The sequence below is a fragment of the Podarcis bocagei genome (genome assembly GCF_964188305.1).
Source record: "Podarcis bocagei genome assembly, chromosome: 2".
NCBI lineage: Eukaryota > Metazoa > Chordata > Lepidosauria > Squamata > Lacertidae > Podarcis > Podarcis bocagei.
In genome coordinates this window covers 103,984,964-103,992,405 of record NC_138126.1, presented here as the reverse complement: position 1 = coordinate 103,992,405, position 7,442 = coordinate 103,984,964, and positions in this window count along the sequence as shown.

The window sequence follows — 7,442 nt, the reverse complement described above, 5'->3', positions numbered from 1 at the left end:
ACAGAGCTAAGTGTGGTTAAAAAAGTGAAATACCTGGGGGTATACTTGTCCACCAAAAATTTAAACCTTTTTAAAGATAACTATGAAAAATGTTGGTTGGAAATTAAAAAAGACCTGGATATCTGGTCAAGATTGAAACTTACCTTGTCAGGCCGAATCGCAGCTATAAAGATGTGTGTTTTGCCAAAAATGCTATTCTTATTTCAAACCCTTCAGGTCGTGGACAGAATGGAATGTTTTGGAAAATGGCAGAAGGATATTTCTAAGTTTGTCTGGCAGGGCAAAAAGCCCCGAATAAAATTTAAAATACTAACCGACTCAAAAGAAAGAGGGGGGTTTGCCCTGCCGGACTTAAGGTTGTATTATGAAGCTGCAGCCTTCTGCTGGTTGAAGGATTGGTTCCTGTTGGAAAACACCGATGTCCTAGATCTGGAGGGGTTTGATAATGTGTATGGTTGGCATGCATACTTGTGGTATGACAAGGCGAAGGTTCATAAATTGTTCAAAAACCATATTGTCAGAAAATCAATTTTTGCCGTCTGGATGAAGTATAAGGATTTATTAGAAAACAAGACCCCGAGGTGGTTATCACCTGTGGAAGCCAAGATTTCTAAAAAAAAGCCCAATATGGAGGCCTATTGGCCAAAATATTGGGAACTGATTGAAAGAGTTGGAGACAATTGGAAGCTCCAAAGCCAGGACAAATTAAAAGGTAAGGTGCGAGATTGGTTACATTATGCTCAAATTCAAGAGGTATTCAAAATGGACAAAAAAGTGGGTTTCCAGTTGGAGAAATCGAAACTGGAGACGGAGTTACTAGAACCAAAGACTAAGGTACTTTCGAGGATGTATGATTTGCTGCTTAAATGGAACACACAGGATGAGACAGTTAAATCTGCTATGATAAAATGGGCACAGGATGTAGGACACAACATTATGTCTGAGGACTGGGAAAGGTTATGGAACACCGGTATGAAATTCACGGCATGTAGTGCCTTGAAAGAGAATATTATGAAAATGGTATACCGGTGGTACATAACCCCAGTCAAGTTGGCTAAAATATACCATCTTTCTGATAATAAGTGTTGGAAATGCAAGGAGGCAGAAGGGACATTCTTTCACCTCTGGTGGACCTGCCCGAAAGTAAAGGCCTTTTGGGAAATGATACATAATGAGTTGAAAAAGGTATTCAGATATACCTTTTCTAAGAAACCAGAGGCCTTTCTTCTGGGCATGGTGGACCGGAAGGTGCCAAAGAAGGACAGAACCTTATTTATGTATGCAACCACAGCAGCTAGGATTCTTATCGCAAAGTTCTGGAAGACACCAGATTTACCCACACTGGAGGACTGGCAGACGCAGCTGATGGACTACATGGAGTTGGCAGAAATGACCGGCAGAATTCGAGATCTGAGCGAGGAAACAATGGAGGAGGACTGGAAAAAATTTAAGGACTATTTGCAAAAACATTATAAGTTGTTTGAGTGTTAAGATTGTGCACGATTAAGAAACATTATGCTTCTGCAATTTATTTTAAGTAAATGATAAAGTAAGTATTGATGGAAAAAAATGAGACAAACTAGAAACAAAATATTATGTTTATTAACAGTGTTAAAATTAAATTACAAATTTTTGAAATTGGTAACATAATAAATACAAAGGTATAATAAGTTGGGAAATAAGATAATAAATTGCTGAATTGGTTAGAATGATGAATGCAATGCTGAGAGGATGCGAGGAGGTCCAAAAAGATGTTGAAAAAATTTTATAATGATCTTTTCTTTTTTCTATGCTTTTCTTTATATATATGGAAAATGTTTCTTGTATATTGTTGTCCAAACAAATTTGTTTACCTATGGAAAGAAACGCAATAAAAAAATTTTATAAAAAAAAAAAAAAAACAAATGAAGGATTGAAAGTGACGTTCAGTGATTGGATAGTTTGTATGCAAATGAAGGATCGAAAGTGATGTTCAGTGATTGGATAGTTTTAGAAAATGGCAACAGTTACATTGTTCTGGAGCTCTATATAAGCAGGCTGACTGAGCTCCTCAGTTAGTTCTGTTCCAGCTTACAAATAAAGAGCTGCTTTGGAAGAATCGCTGTGTCGTCTGATATGTTCGCCCACAACTTAACAGTTACGAACTTAATTTGCTCCGGAGGTCCGTTCTTAACCTTGAAACCGCTTTAACCTGATGTACCACTTTAGCTATTGGGGCCTCCCACTGCTGCCGCCGAACAATTTCTGTTCTCATCCTGAGGTAAAGTTCTTAACCCGAGGTACTACTTCCGGGTTAGCAGAGTCTGTAACCTGAAATGTTTGTAACCCGAGGTGTTTGTAATCCAAGGTACCACTGTACATTAAAGAAACAGAATAACACCTGACAATAATGTGATAGAAACTGTTGGTCATTTTCATAGGAAGGCTTGCCGAGATAATCAAGTCTTAACTTGGCACCTAAAATTCATTAAAGAAGGCACCAACTTAATTTTATTAGGTAGAGTGTTCCATAATGCCTGTGCCACCACACTAGATGCCCAACTTCTTGTTTTCCAACACTGCCAGGCAGTGTTGAATGTGCCTCAGTGGAAAAATGGAAAAAGATTGGGCAGGGATATAGAGACCGGGTGTAAAGCAGATTGGCACAGCTTGGCTTATTATTATATTTTATTATTATGTGAACTGCTCTGGTGTAACTTTGTAAATTAAAAGCAGCATAGAAACATTTTTAATAAACACTCTTGCGTGTGAATGTGGGGAGTGTCTGCTGGTTGTTCTGCTCAGCTGTGCATTGACTATACTGCACTGTTTTTGAATCAGCAGCTGTGCTTTTTGATCGAAGGCACTGTATTGGCACAATAAGGTGACTGGGAGTGGGCCAGCTAGATGCTCCTCCCTCACATGCTATGCCAGGTATCATACAGCTGCACGTCTGTGATGCCAGAACTGCATTCCTGTAGCAGTGCAAGCTGCCGGAGCCAGTGCTGTATGGTTGCAAGGGTGCTTAGCTTAGCAAGCTATTCCTTGACATTGTTGTTGTTGTTTAGTCGTTTAGTTGTGTCCGACTCTTTGTGACCCCATGGACCAGAGCACGCCAGGCACTCCTGTCTTCCACTGCCTTCAGCAGTTTGGTCAAACTCATGTTGGTAGCTTCGAGAACACTGTCCAACCATCTTGTCCTCTGTCGTCCCCTTCTCCTTTTGCCCTCCATCTTTCCCAACATCAGGGTCTTTTCCAGGGAGTCTTCTCTTCTCATGAGGTGTCCAAAGTATTGGAGTCTCAGCTTCAGGATCTGTCCTTCCAGTGAGCACTCAGGGCTGATTTCCTTAAGAATGGATAGGTTTGATCTTCTTGCAGTCCATGGGACTCTCAAGAGTCTCCTCCAGCATCATAATTCAAAAGCATCAATTATTCGGCGATCAGCCTTCTTTATGGTCCAGCTCTCACTGCCATACATCAGTATTGGGAAAACCATAGCTTTTACTATATGGACCTTTGTTGGCAAGGTGATGTCTCTGCTTTTTGCTGTCTAATTCCTTGACATAAGACTGAGTTATTAATGGTCCACGTTACCTTATGTCTGATGTTTGACCAAACACTTCCTCAATGGTAGTCAGCCCTGTAACCCACCTTGGGGTGAGAGAGAGACAGCAAAAATACTTCTGCCTGTCATATGTGATCTCTTGGGTCTCTGACTCCACCTGCCCATTTTAGAACCAAGCCAATGGAACCAATGGCCTATCAACGCCAGCATCCTGTTCCCCACAGTAGCCAATCAGATACCTATGTGAAGCTCAGAAGCAGGTCTAGGGCAGTATCCGCAGGTTCTCTGAGGCAGACCCTCCTTTGATTCTAAAGGCAAGGCATGGTCATCATCCCTAGCAGCCATGGATAGCCTTGTCCTCCATGAATTTGTCTAATCCTCTTCTGAGGTCGTCCAAGCACCAGCTATCACTGGCTATCACTGCCTCTTGTGGGAGTGAGTTCCACAGGGTAACAATGTGCTGTGTGATAAACTATTTACCAATACTCTTGTCTGTCCTGAATATTCTACCATTCTTCATCACTGGATGCCTGTCCTAGGACTGATGGGAGAGGGCAGAAAAGCTTCTCTCTATTCACTTTCTTTCAGTCACGTCACCAAGTTGGCATGTCCAGAGGACCTGTCTTGAATGGATCCAATATGAAGTCAACAACCTGTGCAAAGCAGCTAATGTTCTACCTCTAACCTGTTCACAGATTTATTAATATTATTATTATTTAAAATTTGTATACCACCGTATACCCACAGGTCGCAGGATAAAATCACAATATAAAAACACAAAATACATAATCAAAATAAAAACAAAAACAACCCAATAACCCCAACACATTTTAAAAGGACACTGGATGTTGATCAACCAAAGGCCTGGTTAAAGAGGAACATTTTTGCCTGGCACCTAAAGGTGTATAATGAAGGTGCCAGGCAAACTTCCCTGGGGAGAGCATTCCACAGACAGGGAGCCACTGCAGAAAAGGCCCCTTTCTCATGTTGCCACCCTCTGAACCTCTCGAAGAAGGGGGCACATGAAAGAGGGCCTCAGAAGATGGTCTCAGGGTCCGGGTGGGTTCATAGGCAAAGAGGCGGTCCTTGAGGTATTGAGCTCAAGCCACATTTATTTTCATATTACTGAAAATGTGTTGTTCAGTGGGCTCAGCTGTGCTCTGAATATGAGGTGAGGCAATCGCACAGCTGGTTTTTGTTACCCGGCACAATTTCACTCAGTTTCGACCCGCTGCTTTGTCTGTGTGGATTAGCCATCAATTCAATGCCTAATGTGAGAAGGGGCATGTATAAACAACACTTGCTTGAGTTAACATGAGGGGAATGTTGAAAAAGTTGCATTCTCGCACCTTCACAGAGAGTTGGAGAGTCGCTGTAGTTTCCACGCCCACCTGAAATGTCCTTTTCACAGAAACAACTTCACACCTTCCCCCCCTCTCCTAAAGATTTATTAAGACGCAGGGGTAAGTTCTGAGAGAGATGGCTGCTGCCATCTAGTGACCAAGTCAAGCAATACAGAGACACGGCAATAATCTAATAGGGGCACACAAGCTGTTAACTAGCAGAGTGAACTGGGGTTGGTTTCGTTTCATTAAAAAAATAAAATAACTACAGTGACTTTTAGGGACATTTTAAACGGAGCTGGCACATTGCCAGAAATCTCTGGGGTTGCCTTTTCTTCACATGACCATTAACTTTCCCTTTCTTTTTTTGATACTGTTCATTTATGAAGTCAAAACCAGCACTTAAAAGTCTAAGACTCAGCATCCATTCTATGCAGCCACCAGCCTTTCCTGCAGTTTTAATATTTCATAATTATCACTGGGGCAATTGGGAGTCAGAAGAACAATGGAATGGAAGGAACACTCAGCCAGGCTGTGCAGCCGAGGGAGTCTCCTTATTCACTCAATATTCCCCCAATCCTCAATTTTCCCACACTGCAGTAATTTAGTTGTTTATTTAGAAGGACACAGAACACATCAATTGTACGGGGCTGGTTTAATGGTTCTGAATGGTGGAAAACGGAATGCAGGCATGAAGACCCCCACTCCCGCCCCACTGCCTGAGCTCCCCATCCTCTCTGAGCTCACCTCCTGTGCTTTAAACAGAAGCAGGAACCTAGGAGGTGAAGCAGATCTATCACCTAACTTTCCGTATTAAGAAAAGATCCAGTTGCCGGGAATCCTTGACTATGACCGAAATTGCAGCTGTTAGAAGCAGTGCACCCTGGAATTAATGTGCATCGGAGACTTTTTCTTCCCTTTGTCCAACCAGACTACAGTTGCCCTCTCCATCACCTCTCCACCTTTGCATCGGGGCAACAAGTCGAGAGAGGTGGGACGTGTAGAGGAGTTTTACTTGTTTGGTTAAAAAAAAATGGAAAAGATTTATTTACCAGCCTTCAGCAATGCTGAAGGTAAATGGCGTTTCTGTGCACTGCTCTGGTTCGCCAGAAGCGGCTTTGTCATGCTGGCCACATGACCCGGAAGCTGTCTGCGGACAAACGCCAGCTCCCTTGGCCTATAGAGCGAGATGAGCGCCACAACCCCAGAGTTGTCCGCGACTGGACCTAACAGTCAGGGGTACCTTTACCTTTGATGACTACCTTATTGTGGGACTAAGACTAAGGGCTTATTCACGTTTACGCTTTGCCCTGCTCTTAAAAACAGGGCTTAAAAACTCTGTGTATGACCATTGTTGAGTTATTTTGCCCCAGAACTTTCCCCGTGAAAATCTTCTCTTTAGTGATTAGTTGGACCGTGCCTGGAAAGAGCAGAGGAAAGGTAAACGTGGAGAAGCCCAAATGTTTTTTGATCTTCAGAACAAATGCTCACAGTTGGTATCCATGGGTGCAGAAGGCTTCCAGATTATTTTATATTTGTTTATATCCCATACCAAGGCCTGCTCTGTATTTGGGGGGGGGGGGGTAAATAAACATATGCATTCACACACACACACACACACACACACACACACACACACACACAGATGTAGATCTATCCTGCCAAGGGCATTATATTTAAGACACATAACCTTTCTAGTCCCCATTCCTTCTAAGTGGGGATGTGATATCTTCACCCTCATTTTAGATCCGTAAAGCTGAGCAATGCTTTGCAATATCCTGTCTGTTGGGGATAGCCTGTGCAATTTCTGTATTAATTTACACCTCCTTTTGTGTAACTTTCCCAGACACGTCAGGCTCCTTTCCTGTGTACCTGCAACATGACCCAAAGGTACATTTTCGCTGTGTCAGGCAAGCCATCACTTAAAAGCACCTGGGCCCTGACGGACCATAAATATAGAAAACGCTGCCTTTATCCCTCATCTGTGACCATTGAGAGAAACAACACACTGCTTCTATACTTGAGAAGACCCTCCCTGTGTTAGTAGTGGACAATTATAACTACACTTCCGTAGGTTACTTAAATGTCGAACTTTACTTTTTTGTTATCTCTTATTTTTATTCTTAATAAAAGCTGTTAAAGTAAAAACCTAGCTTTGGCACTTTATTTGCCACCCTTCCTGGCCACTAACTGGCTCATAGCGCTGGGGTTATTCCCCTGATTAGAGTTGGATCAGCTTTTTGGAAAATGTTACAGGCACAACTGGCCTACCTCACAATGCAGTCTTAGCATGAAAGGGTGTTGAACGCAGTCAACAAGGATCTCTGGGCAGCAGGTGACATGTTCAGAAACCAAACTGAACAGACTAGAGGGAAATCTGAATAGTTTAGATTAGAGGGAACGGAATAGATTAAAGAGAAAATTATATTGGTACAAAGAGGGTTGGGGAAGAAAAGGGCCTATGCCAGTCTACCTGTGGCAGTCCAATCTGATCACATGCCTAGTAAACTGTAACTATTGAGATTTCCTCTCCTAATCTGGTGGGCAGAGCGTTG